The 16,105-nt window shown below is 42.3% G+C and overlaps 1 long non-coding RNA gene across 2 annotated transcripts in view; it reads left to right on the top strand.

The window, feature by feature from the left end:
- LOC124029312 overlaps window positions 1–14,305 on the top strand; it is a 16,434-nt gene extending 2,129 nt beyond the window's left edge. For both annotated transcript variants that reach the window (XR_006837759.1, XR_006837758.1), the window contains exons 2-3: window positions 13,729–13,923; window positions 14,015–14,305. This is a non-coding gene — a long non-coding RNA (uncharacterized LOC124029312). The remainder of the gene's footprint in view (window positions 1–13,728; window positions 13,924–14,014) is intronic.
- The last annotated feature ends 1,800 nt before the right edge of the window (window positions 14,306–16,105 follow it).

Raw genomic sequence — 16,105 nt, 5'->3', positions numbered from 1 at the left:
TCTCTCTCTCTCTACCCTGCTACTACTGACATACCTCTACCCTGCTCTCTCTCTCTGCCCTGCTACTACTGACATACCTCTACTCTCTCTCTCTCTACCCTGCTACTACTGACATACCTCTACTCTCTCTCTCTACCGTGCTACTACTGACATAGCTCTACTCTCTCTCTCTACCCTGCTACTACTGACATACCTCTACTCTCTCTCTCTACCCTGCTACTACTGACATACCTCTACTCTCTCTCTCTCTACCCTGCTACTACTGACATACCTCTACTCTCTCTCTCTCTACCCTGCTACTACTGACATACCTCTACTCTCTCTCTCTCTCTACCCTGCTACTACTGACATACCTCTACTCTCTCTCTCTCTACCCTGCTACTACTGACATACCTCTACTCTCTCTCTCTCTACCCTGCTACTACTGACATACCTCTACTCTCTCTCTCTACCCTACTACTGACATACCTCTACTCTCTCTCTCTACCGTGCTACTACTGACATACCTCTACTCTCTCTCTCTACCGTGCTACTACTGACATACCTCTACTCTCTCTCTCTACCCTGCTACTACTGACATACCTCTACTCTCTCTCTCTCTCTACCCTGCTACTGACACATACCTCTACTCTCTCTCTCTACCCTGCTACTACTGACATACCTCTCTCTCTCTCTCTATCCTGCTACTACTGACATACCTCTACTCTCTCTCTACCCTGCTACTACTGACATACCTCTACTCTCTCTCTCTCTACCCTGCTACTACTGACATACCTCTACTCTCTCTCTCTCTACCCTGCTACTACTGACATACCTCTACTCTCTCTCTCTACCCTGCTACTACTGACATACCTCTACTCTCTCTCTCTCTACCCTGCTGCTACTGACATACCTCTACTCTCTCTCTCTACCCTGCTGCTACTGACATACCTCTACTCTCTCTCTCTCTACCCTGCTACTACTGACATACCTCTACTCTCTCTCTCTATCCTGCTGCTACTGACATACCTCTACTCTCTCTCTCTCTACCCTGCTACTACTGACATACCTCTACTCTCTCTCTCTCTACCTTGCTACTACTGACATACCTCTACTCTATCTCTCTCTACCCTGCTACTACTGACATACCTCTACTCTCTCTATCCTGCTACTACTGACATACCTCTACTCTCTCTACTCTGCTGCTACTGACATACCTCTACTCTCTCTATCCTGCTACTACTGACATACCTCTACTCTCTCTATCCTGCTATTACTGACATACCTCTACTCTCTCTATCCTGCTACTACTGACATACCTCTACTCTCTCTATCCTGCTACTACTGACATACCTCTACTCTCTCTCTCTATCCTGCTACTACTGACATACCTCTACTCTCTCTATCCTGCTACTACTGACATACCTCTACTCTCTCTACCCTGCTACTACTGACATACCTCTATCTCTCTACCCTGCTACTACTGACATACCTCTACTCTCTCTATCCTGCTACTACTGACATACCTCTACTCTCTCTACCCTGCTACTACTGACATACCTCTACTCTCTCTACCCTGCTACTACTGACATACCTCTACTCTCTCTCTCTCTACCCTGCTGCTACTGACATACCTCTACTCTCTCTACCCTGCTACTACTGACATACCTATACTCTCTCTCTCTCTACCCTGCTACTACTGACATACCTCTACTCTCTCTCTCTACCCTGCTACTACTGACATACCTCTACTCTCTCTCTACCCTGCTACTACTGACATACCTCTACTCTCTCTCTCTCTCTACCCTGCTACTACTGACATACCTCTACTCTCTCTCTCTCTACCCTGCTACTACTGACATACCTCTACTCTCTCTCTCTCTACCCTGCTACTACTGACATACCTCTACTCTCTCTCTACCCTGCTACTACTGACATACCTCTACTCTCTCTACCCTGCTACTACTGACATACCTCTACTCTCTCTCTCTCTACCCTGCTACTACTGACATACCTCTACTCTCTCTCTACCCTGCTACTACTGACATACCTCTACTCTCTCTCTCTACCCTGCTACTGCTGACATTCCTCTACTCTCTCTCTCTCTACCCTGCTACTACTGACATACCTCTACTCTCTCTCTCTACCCTGCTACTACTGACATTCCTCTACTCTCTCTCTCTCTACCCTGCTACTACTGACATACCTCTACTCTCTCTCTCTACCCTGCTACTACTGACATACCTCTACTCACTCTCTCTACCCTGCTACTACTGACATACCTCTACTCTCTCTCTCTCTCTACCCTGCTACTACTGACATACCTCTACTCTCTCTCTCTACCCTGCTACTACTGACATACCTCTACTCTCTCTCTCTCTACCCTGCTACTACTGACATACCTCTACTCTCTCTCTCTCTACCCTGCTACTACTGACATACCTCTACTCTCTCTCTCTACCCTGCTACTACTGACATACCTCTACTCTCTCTCTCTCTACCCTGCTACTACTGATATACCTCTACTCTCTCTCTCTACCCTGCTAATACTGACATACCTCTACTCTCTCTCTACCCTGCTACTACTGACATACCTCTACTCTCTCTCTCTACCCTGCTACTGCTGACATTCCTCTACTCTCTCTCTCTCTACCCTGCTACTACTGACATACCTCTACTCTCTCTCTCTCTACCCTGCTACTACTGACATACCTCTACTCTCTCTCTCTACCCTGCTACTACTGACATACCTCTACTCTCTCTACCCTGCTACTACTGACATACCTCTACTCTCTCTCTCTCTACCCTGCTACTACTGACATACCTCTACTCTCTCTCTCTCTACCCTGCTACTACTGACATACCTCTACTCTCTCTCTCTCTACCCTGCTACTACTGACATACCTCTACTCTCTCTACCCTGCTACTACTGACATACCTCTACTCTCTCTCTCTCTCTACCCTGCTACTACTGACATACCTCTACTCTCTCTCTCTACCCTGCTACTGCTGACATACCTCTACTCTCTCTACCCTGCTACTACTGACATACCTCTACTCTCTCTCTCTACCCTGCTACTACTGACATACCTCTACTCTCTCTCTCTACCCCGCTACTACTGACATACCTCTACTCTCTCTCTCTACCCTGCTGCTACTGACATACCTCTACTCTCTCTCTACCCTGCTACTACTGACATACCTCTACTCTCTCTCTCTACCCTGCTGCTACTGACATACCTCTACTCTCTCTCTACCCTGCTGCTACTGACATACCTCTACTCTCTCTCTACCCTGCTACTACTGACATACCTCTACTCTCTCTCTACCCTGCTACTACTGACATACCTCTACTCTCTCTCTCTACCCTGCTACTGCTGACATACCTCTACTCTCTCTCTCTAACCTGCTACTACTGACATACCTCTACTCTCTCTCTCTACCTGCTACATACCTCTACTCTCTCTACCCTGCTACTACTCTCTCTACCTGCTACTATACCCTCTACTCTCTCTCTCTCTACCCTGCTACTACTGACATACCTCTACTCTCTCTCTACCCTGCTACTACTGACATACCTCTACTCTCTCTACCCTGCTACTACTGACATACCTCTACTCTCTCTACCCTGCTACTACTGACATACCTCTACTCTCTCTCTACCCTGCTACTACTGACATACCTCTACTCTCTCTCTCTACCCTGCTACTACTGACATACCTCTACTCTCTCTCTCTACCCTGCTACTACTGACATTCCACTCTCTCTCTCTACCCTGCTACTACTGACATACCTCTACTCTCTCTCTCTACCCTGCTACTACTGACATACCTCTACTCTCTCTACCCTGCTACTACTGACATACCTCTACTCTCTCTACCCTGCTACTACTGACATACCTCTACTCTCTCTCTCTCTACCCTGCTACTACTGACATACCTCTACTCTCTCTCTCCCTGCTACTACTGACATACCTCTACTCTCTCTCTCTCTACCCTGCTACTACTGACATACCTCTACTCTCTCTCTCTCTACCCTGCTACTACTGACATACCTCTACTCTCTCTCTCTCTACCCTGCTACTACTGACATACCTCTACTCTCTCTCTCTCTACCCTGCTACTACTGACATACCTCTACTCTCTCTACCCTGCTACTACTGATATACCTCTACTCTCTCTCTCTACCCTGCTACTGCTGACATACCTCTACTCTCTCTCTCTACCCTGCTACTACTGACATACCTCTATTCTCTCTCTCTCTACCCTGCTACTACTGACATTCCTCTACTCTCTCTACCCTGCTGCTACTGACATACCTCTACTCTCTCTACCCTGCTACTACTGACATACCTCTACTCTCTCTCTCTCTACCTGCTACTACTGACATACCTCTACTCTCTCTACCCTGCTACTACTGACATACCTCTACTCTCTCTCTCTCTACCCTGCTACTACTGACATACCTCTACTCTCTCTCTCTCTACCCTGCTACTACTGACATACCTCTACTCTCTCTCTCTCTACCCTGCTACTACTGACATACCTCTACTCTCTCTCTCTCTCTCTACCCTGCTACTACTGACATACCTCTACTCTCTCTCTCTACCCTGCTACTGCTGACATTCCTCTACTCTCTCTCTCTCTACCCTGCTACTACTGACATACTCTCTCTCTACCCTGCTACTCATTCCTCTACTCTCTCTCTCTCTACCCTGCTACTACTGACATACCTCTACTCTCTCTCTCTCTACCCTGCTACTACTGACATACCTCTACTCTCTCTCTCTACCCTGCTACTACTGACATACCTCTACTCTCTCTCTCTACCCTGCTACTACTGACATACCTCTACTCTCTCTCTCTACCCTGCTACTACTGACATACCTCTACTCTCTCTGACATCTCTACTCTCTCTCTACCCTGCTACTACTGACATACCTCTACTCTCTCTCTCTACCCTGCTACTACTGACATACCTCTACTCTCTCTCTCTCTCTACCCTGCTACTACTGACATACCTCTACTCTCTCTCTCTACCCTGCTACTACTGACATACCTCTACTCTCTCTCTACCCTGCTACTACTGACATACCTCTACTCTCTCTCTCTCTACCCTGCTACTACTGACATACCTCTACTCTCTCTCTCTCTACCCCTGCTACTACTGACATACCTCTACTCTCTCTCTCTACCCTGCTACTACTGACATACCTCTACTCTCTCTCTCTACCCTGCTACTACTGACATACCTCTACTCTCTCTCTCTACCCTGCTACTACTGACATACCTCTACTCTCTCTCTCTACCCTGCTACTACTGACATACCTCTACTCTCTCTACCCTGCTACTACTGACATACCTCTACTCTCTCTCTCTACCCTGCTACTACTGACATACCTCTACTCTCTCTCTCTACCCTGCTACTACTGACATACCTCTACTCTCTCTACCCTGCTACTACTGACATACCTCTACTCTCTCTCTACCCTGCTACTACTGACATACCTCTACTCTCTCTCTACCCTGCTACTACTGACATACCTCTACTCTCTCTCTACCCTGCTACTACTGACATACCTCTACTCTCTCTCTACCCTGCTACTACTGACATACCTCTACTCTCTCTCTACCCTGCTACTACTGACATACCTCTACTCTCTCTCTCTACTGCCTGCTACTACTGACATACCTCTACTCTCTCTCTGCCCTGCTACTACTACTGACATCCTGCTACTACTGACATACCTCTACTCTACCCTGCTACTACTGACATACCTCTACTCTCTCTACCCTGCTACTACTGACATACCTCTACTCTCTCTACCCTGCTACTACTGACATACCTCTACTCTCTCTCTCTACCCTGCTACTACTGACATACCTCTACTCTCTCTACCCTGCTACTACTGACATACCTCTACTCTCTCTACCCTGCTACTACTGACATACCTCTACTCTCTCTCTACCCTGCTACTACTGACATACCTCTATTCTCTCTCTCTCTACCCTGCTACTACTGACATTCCTCTACTCTCTCTACCCTGCTGCTACTGACATACCTCTACTCTCTCTACCCTGCTACTACTGACATACCTCTACTCTCTCTCTCTACCCTGCTACTACTGACATACCTCTACTCTCTCTACCCTGCTACTACTGACATACCTCTACTCTCTCTCTCTCTACCCTGCTACTACTGACATACCTCTACTCTCTCTCTCTCTACCCTGCTACTACTGACATACCTCTACTCTCTCTCTCTCTACCCTGCTACTACTGACATACCTCTACTCTCTCTCTCTCCCTGCTACTACTGACATACCTCTACTCTCTCTACCCTGCTACTACTGATATACCTCTACTCTCTCTCTCTACCCTGCTACTGCTGACATACCTCTACCCTGCTACTACTGACATACCTCTATTCTCTCTCTCTACCCTGCTACTACTGACATACCTCTACTCTCTCTCTCTACCCTGCTGCTACTGACATACCTCTACTCTCTCTACCCTGCTACTACTGACATACCTCTACTCTCTCTCTCTACCCTGCTACTACTGACATACCTCTACTCTCTCTCTCTACCCTGCTACTACTGACATACCTCTACTCTCTCTCTCTCTACCCTGCTACTACTGACATACCTCTACTCTCTCTCTCTCTACCCTGCTACTACTGACATACCTCTACTCTCTCTCTCTACCCTGCTACTACTGACATACCTCTACTCTCTCTCTCTACCCTGCTACTACTGACATACCTCTACTCTCTCTACCTGCTACTACTGACTACCTCTACTCTCTCTCTCTACCCTGCTACTGACATACCTCTACTCTCTCTCTCTACCCTGCTACTACTGACATACCTCTACTCTCTCTCTACCCTGCTACTACTGACATACCTCTACTCTCTCTCTACCCCTGCTAATACTGACATACCTCTACTCTCTCTCTCTACCCTGCTACTACTGACATACCTCTACTCTCTCTCTCTCTACCCTGCTACTACTGACATTCCTCTACTCTCTCTCTACCCTGCTACTACTGACATACCTCTACTCTCTCTCTCTACCCTGCTACTACTGACATTCCTCTACTCTCTCTCTCTCTGACATACCCTGCTACTACTGACATACCTCTACTCTCTCTCTACCCTGCTACTACTGACATACCTCTACTCTCTCTCTCTACCCTGCTACTACTGACATACCTCTACTCTCTCTCTCTGACATACTACCCTGCTACTACTGACATACCTCTACTCTCTCTCTCTACCCTGCTACTACTGACATACCTCTGACATACTCTCTCTACCCTGCTACTACTGACATACCTCTACTCTCTCTCTCTGCTACTACTGACATACCTCTACTCTCTCTCTCTCTACCCTGCTACTACTGACATACCTCTACTCTCTCTCTCTCTACCCTGCTACTACTGACATACCTCTACTCTCTCTCTACCCTGCTACTACTGACATACCTCTACTCTCTCTCTCTACCCTGCTACTACTGACATACCTCTACTCTCTCTCTCTCTACCCTGCTACTACTGACATACCTCTACTCTCTCTCTCTACCCTGCTACTACTGACATACCTCTACTCTCTCTACCCTGCTACTACTGACATACCTCTACTCTCTCTCTCTCTACCCTGCTACTACTGACATACCTCTACTCTCTCTCTCTACCCTGCTACTACTGACATACCTCTACTCTCTCTCTCTACCCTGCTACTACTGACATACCTCTACTCTCTCTCTCTACCCTGCTACTACTGACATACCTCTACTCTCTCTCTCTACCCTGCTACTACTGACATACCTCTACTCTCTCTCTCTACCCTGCTACTACTGACATACCTCTACTCTCTCTACCCTGCTACTACTGACATACCTCTACTCTCTCTCTCTACCCTGCTACTGCTGACATTCCTCTACTCTCTCTCTCTCTACCCTGCTACTACTGACATACCTCTACTCTCTCTCTCTACCCTGCTACTACTGACATACATACCTCTACTGACATCCTCTCTCTACCCTGCTACTACTGACATACCTCTACTTCCCCCTGCTACTACTGACATACCTCTACTCTCTCTCTACCCTGCTACTACTGACATACCTCTACTCTCTCTCTCTCTACCCTGCTACTACTGACATACCTCTACTCTCTCTCTCTACCCTGCTACTACTGACATACCTCTACTCTCTCTCTCTCTACCCTGCTACTACTGACATACCTCTACTCTCTCTCTCTACCCTGCTACTACTGACATACCTCTACTCTCTCTCTCTCTCTACCCTGCTACTACTGACATACCTCTACTCTCTCTCTCTACCCTGCTACTACTGACATACCTCTACTCTCTCTCTCTACCCTGCTACTACTGACATACCTCTACTACTCTCTCTCTACCCTGCTACTACTGACATACCTCTACTCTCTCTCTCTCTACCCTGCTACTGCTGACATACCTCTACTCTCTCTCTCTCTACCCTGCTACTACTGACATACCTCTACTCTCTCTACCCTGCTACTACTGACATACCTCTACTCTCTCTACCCTGCTACTACTGACATACCTCTACTCTCTCTACCCTGCTACTACTGACATACCTACTACTCTCTCTACCCTGCTACTACTGACATACCTCTACTCTCTCTACCCTGACTACTACTAACTATACCTCTACTCTCTACTCTCTCTACCCTGCTACTACTGACATACCTCTACTCTCTCTCTCTACCCTGCTACTACTGAATATACCTCTACTCCCTCTCTCTCTACCCTGCTACTACTGATATACCTCTACTCTCTCTCTCTACCCTGCTAATACTGACATACCTCTACTCTCTCTCTCTACCCTGCTACTACTGACATACCTAATTCTGCTACTACTGACTACTCTACCCTGCTACTACTGACATACCTCTACTCTCTCTCTACCCTGCTGCTACTGTTCTACTTCCCTCTTCAGTCTACAGTGGTTTTCCAACATGTGGACACAGACATAGATCTGTGAAAATGAAATACATACAGGGGATGGTAGATATGTCTTCAGTCATCAGTCATCTTCAATGTATTTATTTCATACTCTATCTCTCTTTTACAATATATGCAGTGTATGCTGGTGATATGGTCACGTGGATATTGAAAGTAGACAATGTTATAGAGACTAAGAACACTACAGCTGATGTTAATATAGACAGTTTAAACCACATTATAGAGACTAATAACACTACAGCTGATGTTAATATAGACAGTTTAAACCACATTATAGAGACTAATAACACTACAGCTGATGTTAATATAGACAGTTTAAACCACATTATAGAGACTAATAACACTACAGCTGATGTTAATATAGACAGTTTAAACCACATTATAGAGACTAATTACACTACAGCTGATGTTAATATAGACAGTTTAAACCACATTATAGAGACTAATAACACTACAGCTGATATTAATGTAGACAGTTTAAACCACATTATAGAGACTAATAACACTACAGCTGATGTTAATATAGACAGTTTAAACCACATTATAGAGACTAATAACACTACAGCTGATGTTAATATAGACAGTTTAAACCACATTATAGAGACTAATTACACTACAGCTGATATTAATGTAGACAGTTTAAACCACATTATAGAGACTAATAACACTACAGCTGATGTTAATATAGACAGTTTAAACCACATTATAGAGACTAATTACACTACAGCTGATGTTAATGTAGACAGTTTAAACCACATTATAGAGACTAATAACACTACAGCTGATATTAATGTAGACAGTTTAAACCACATTATAGAGACTAATTACACTACAGCTGATGTTAATATATACAGTTTAAACCACATTATAGAGACTAATTACACTACAGCTGATGTTAATATAGACAGTTTAAACCACATTATAGAGACTAATAACACTACAGCTGATATTAATGTAGACAGTTTAAACCACATTATAGAGACTAATAACACTACAGCTGATGTTAATATAGACAGTTTAAACCACATTATAGAGACTAATTACACTACAGCTGATGTTAATGTAGACAGTTTAAACCACATTATAGAGACTAATTACAATACAGCTGATGTTAATGTAGACAGTTTAAACCACATATTGCAGTAATCTACTGCAGAGAACAGTCTCATAGTTCTCTTCCTCCTCTTCCTTCTCCTGGAGGTCGAGGGTCAGGGAAAGCTGTAATATAAACTGTAGTAATACTGTAATAATATAATGTATACTATACTTTAGAGGACCGCCAGGGTCTTATGGTCCTCTCTCTTAACTGGGCCAAAGGCTAGAGGACGCTGGTCTTTTAATGCATTCTAAATGAAATCAATCAATGTAGTAATACTGTGGTAATATACTGTCATATAGTGTAGAGAATCAATCAATGTAGTAATACTGTAGTAATATACTATCATATAGTGTAGAGAATCAATCAATGTAGTAATACTGTAGTAATATACTATCATATAGTGTAGAGAATCAATCAATATAGTAATACTGTGGTAATATACTGTAATATAGTGTAGAGGATCAATCAATGTAGTAATACTGTGGTAATATACTGTCATATAGTGTAGAGGATCAATCAATGTAGTAATACTGTGGTAATATACTATCATATAGTGTAGAGAATCAATGTAGTAATACTGTGGTAATATACTGTGATATAGTGTAGAGAATCAATCAATGTATTAATACTGTGGTAATATACTGTCATATAGTGTAGAGAATCAATCAATATAGTAATACTGTAGTAATATACTGTGATATAGTGTAGAGAATCAATGTAGTAATACTGTGGTAATATACTGTGATATAGTGTAGAGAATCAATCAATGTAGTAATACTGTGGTAATATACTGTCATATAGTGTAGAGGATCAATCAATGTAGTAATACTGTAGTAATATACTGTCATATAGTGTAGGGAATCAATCAATGTAGTAATACTGTAGTAATATACTATCATATAGTGTAGAGGATCAATGTAGTAATACTGTAGTAATATACTGTCATATAGTGTAGAGGATCAATGTAGTAATACTGTAGTAATATACTGTCATATAGTGTAGAGGATCAATGTAGTAATACTGTAGTAATATACTGTCATATAGTGTAGAGAATCAATGTAGTAATACTGTGGTTATATACTGTGATATAGTGTAGAGAATCAATGTAGTAATACTGTGGTAATATCCTATCATATAGTGTAGAGAATCAATCAATGTAGTAATACTGTGGTAATATACTATCATATAGTGTAGAGAATCAATCAATGTAGTAATACTGTGGTAATATACTGTCATATAGTTTAGAGAATCAATCAATGTAGTAATACTGTGGTAATATCCTATCATATAGTGTAGAGAATCAATGTAGTAATACTGTAGTAATATACTGTCATATAGTGTAGAGAATCAATCAATGTAGTAATACTGTAGTAATATCCTATCATATAGTGTAGAGAATCAATGTAGTAATACTGTGGTAATATACTGTCATATAGTGTAGAGAATCAATCAATGTAGTAATACTGTGGTAATATCCTATCATATAGTGTAGAGAATCAATCAATGTAGTAATACTGTGGTAATATCCTATCATATAGTGTAGAGAATCAATGTAGTAATACTGTAGTAATATACTGTGATATAGTGTAGAGAATCAATCAATGTAGTAATACTGTGGTAATATACTGTCATATAGTGTAGAGAATCAATCAATATAGTAATACTGTAGTAATATACTGTGATATAGTGTAGAGAATCAATGTAGTAATACTGTGGTAATATACTGTGATATAGTGTAGAGAATCAATCAATGTAGTAATACTGTGGTAATATACTGTCATATAGTGTAGAGGATCAATCAATGTAGTAATACTGTAGTAATATACTGTCATATAGTGTAGGGAATCAATCAATGTAGTAATACTGTAGTAATATACTATCATATAGTGTAGAGGATCAATGTAGTAATACTGTAGTAATATACTGTCATATAGTGTAGAGGATCAATGTAGTAATACTGTAGTAATATACTGTCATATAGTGTAGAGGATCAATGTAGTAATACTGTAGTAATATACTGTCATATAGTGTAGAGAATCAATGTAGTAATACTGTGGTTATATACTGTGATATAGTGTAGAGAATCAATGTAGGTATACTGTGGTAATATCCTATCATATAGTGTAGAGAATCAATCAATGTAGTAATACTGTGGTAATATACTATCATATAGTGTAGAGAATCAATCAATGTAGTAATACTGTGGTAATATACTGTCATATAGTTTAGAGAATCAATCAATGTAGTAATACTGTGGTAATATCCTATCATATAGTGTAGAGAATCAATGTAGTAATACTGTAGTAATATACTGTCATATAGTGTAGAGAATCAATCAATGTAGTAATACTGTGGTAATATCCTATCATATAGTGTAGAGAATCAATCAATGTAGTAATACTGTGGTAATATCCTATCATATAGTGTAGAGAATCAATGTAGTAATACTGTAGTAATATACTGTCATATAGTGTAGAGAATCAATCAATATAGTAATACTGTGGTAATATCCTATCATATAGTGTAGAGAATCAATGAATGTAGTAATACTGTGGTAATATACTGTCATATAGTGTAGAGAATCAATCAATATAGTAATACTGTGGTAATATCCTATCATATAGTGTAGAGAATCAATGAATGTAGTAATACTGTGGTAATATACTATCATATAGTGTAGAGAATCAATCAATGTAGTAATACTGTAGTAACATACTGTGATATAGTGTAGAGAATCAATGTAGTAATACTGTGGTAATATACTGTGATATAGTGTAGAGAATCAATGTAGTAATACTGTAGTAATATACTATCATATAGTGTAGGGAATCAATGTAGTAATACTGTGGTAATATCCTATCATATAGTGTAGAGAATCAATGTAGTAATACTGTAGTAATATACTGTCATATAGTGTAGAGAATCAATCAATGTAGTAATACTGTAGTAATATACTGTAATATAGTGTAGAGATCCAATCAATGTAGTAATACTGTAGTAATATACTGTAATATAGTTTAGAGAATCAATCAATGTAGTAATGCTGTAGTAATATACTGTCATATAGTGTAGAGAATCAATGTAGTAATACTGTAGTAATATACTGTCATATAGTGTAGAGAATAAATGTAGTAATACTGTAGTAATATACTGTCATATAGTGTAGGGAATCAATCAATGTAGTAATACTGTAGTAATATACTGTCATATAGTGTAGAGAATCAATGTAGTAATACTGTGGTAATATACTGTAATATAGTGTAGAGAATCAATGTAGTAATACTGTGGTAATATACTGTAATATAGTGTAGAGAATCAATGTAGTAATACTGTGGTAATATACTGTAATATAGTGTAGAGAATCAATGTAGTAATACTGTAGTAATATACTGTAATATAGTGTAGAGAATCAATCAATGTAGTAATACTGTGGTAATATACTGTAATATAGTGTAGAGAATCAATGTAGTAATACTGTGGTAATATACTGTAATATAGTGTAGAGAATCAATCAATGTAGTAATACTGTGGTAATATACTGTAATATAGTGTAGAGAATCAATGTAGTAATACTGTGGTAATATACTGTAATATAGTGTAGAGAACATATAAGACCTCATAGTTCATTTCTTCTTCTGGAGATCCAGGGCCATCTAGCTAAGGGCCAGGGGAAGTTGGCGGGGGACGGGATGTCTCAGGTGACCAAGACCCTGCTGGATCTCACCCAGAGAAGGAACTTCTACGCTGGAGACCTGCTGTCCTCTGTGGAGATACTCAGAAACGTGACTGATACCTTCAAGAGGGCCAGTTACGAACCCAGCTCAGACGACGTGCAGGTGAGTGGATCGGTCTCTTTTGTCTTGATAAATGTTGACTATGCTGCTGAGGTACAATTGTGTGTTGGATTTATTTTCATTTGTGTTACAGGGATACTTTTATTTGTTGCATACATGAAAATAGAAAACAATATGATCATGTTTCAAAGGAAAAGAGCATGTGCAGGAGAGGTGGAAAACCCCTGAGAGGCTTGTCAATGTATCTCCCCCTTTCCATTGAAACTGGAATGATTATTTACACAGTTAAAGTCCCCATGACACCTTTGTTATTTTAAATCATCACTGTATGTCTCATAAATAACCGTGTGTGTTTATTTAATGAAAATAACTTTTTGAATAATTTATTTCCCTGAGCCTCCTTTGGCTCTTGAAATGCTCAGCCGGATCGTGTGGCCGTTAGGAAACACATTTAAAGATATTTACATACACAGACATGATTGGCTGATAGTATGGTCTAGAGTCCATCCCCTTACCCAGATGAACAGTCATTGGTCTATTATGTCTGCTAAAAGACTCAAATAGAAACGGAAACAAATAGGTACCTGTCTGGGATGAGCTGTCACCTCTGTTATTATGTTGTCGAACGCTGTCTTTGTAATCATTATATGTACTGTTACATTTACTGTAATGGTTGGTTTCCCCAGAGTGGGTGAATGTTGTCTAATGTTTTACATTTCAATTGTTTATTTAACCTTTATTTAACGAGGCAAGCTACCATTGTAATTATATTTACTGTAACAGGTAATCATTATATTTACTGTAATATGTCATCATTATATTTACTGTAATATGTCATCATTATATTTACTGTAATATGTCATGTTGAATGCAGTGGTGAATGGTAGTCATTTTAAATAAATTTTCCCAGAAATCGACGCTAAGAAAGCTCCATTATGCCTGTTTATTGTATCAGAGAACTCTCCGCTCTACCTCTGACATGTAATACCCCGTCACCCCCTAATATGTTATCTTTCCCTCCCTCCTGTCACCCCCCTCTCTACCTCTTTCTGTCCCTCCTGTCACCAATCTCTACCTCTTTCCCCTCCCTCCTGTCACATCCTCTGCCTCTTTCCCCCTCTGTCCTGTCACCCGCTCTACCTCTTTCCCCCCTCCCTCCTGTCACCAACTACCTCTTTCCCCTCCCTCCTGTCACCCCCTACCTCTTTCCCCCTCTGTCCTGTCACGCAACTCTACCTCTTTCCCCTCTGTCCTGTTACCCCTCTACCTTCTTTCCCCTCTCTGTCCTGTCACCCCTCTACCTCTTTCCCTCTCTGTCCTGTCACCCCTCTACTTCTTTCCCTCTTGTCCTGTCACCCCTCTACTTCTTTCCCTCTCCGTCCTGTCGACCCCCTCTACCTCTTTCCCTCCCTCCTGTCACCCCTTCTACCTCTTTCCCTCTGTCCTGTCACCCCTCTACCTCTTTCCCCCTCTGTCCTGTCACGCCCTCTACCTCTTTCCCCTCTGTCCTGTCACCCCCTCTACCTCTTTCCCTCTCTGTCCTGTCACGCCCTCCTCTTTCCCTCTCTGTCCTGTCACCCCCTCTACCTCTTTCCCTCTCTGTCCTGTCACCCCCTCTACCTCTTTCCCCCTCTGTCTGTCACCCCCTCTACATCTTTCCCCCTCTGTCCTGTCGACGCCCTCTACCTCTTTCCCTCTCTGTCCTGTCACCCCCTCTACTTCTTTCCCTCTCTGTCCTGTCACCCCCTCTACCTCTTTCCCCCTCCCTCCTGTCAACCCCTCTACCTCTTTCCCCCTCCCTCCTGTTACCCCCTCTACCTCTTTCCCTCTCTGTCTGTCACCCCTCTACCCCCTCTTTCCCCCTCTGTCCTGTCACCCTCTCTACCTCTTTCCCCCTCTGTCCTGGCACGCCCTCTTTCCCTCTTTCCCCCTCTGTTTCCTGTCTGTCTACCCCCTCTACCTCTTTCCCCCTCTGTACTGTCACCCCCTCTACCTCTTTCCCCCTCCCTCCTGTCACCCCCTCTACCTCTTTCACTCTCTGTCCTGTCACCCCCTCTACCTCTCCCCCTCTGTCCTGTCACCCCTCTACCTCTTTCCCTCTCTGTCCCACTCTCACCCTCTCCATCTCTTTCCCTCTGTCCTGTCACGCTCTACCTCTTTCCCCCTCCCCTCCACTCACCCCCTTTCCCCCTCCCTCTTTCTCTGCTCTCTCTGTCACCCCCTC

Source organism: Oncorhynchus gorbuscha, unplaced genomic scaffold (assembly GCF_021184085.1).
Source record: "Oncorhynchus gorbuscha isolate QuinsamMale2020 ecotype Even-year unplaced genomic scaffold, OgorEven_v1.0 Un_scaffold_6068, whole genome shotgun sequence".
Lineage (NCBI taxonomy): Eukaryota > Metazoa > Chordata > Actinopteri > Salmoniformes > Salmonidae > Oncorhynchus > Oncorhynchus gorbuscha.
This window is presented reverse-complemented; position numbering and strand designations above follow the sequence as displayed.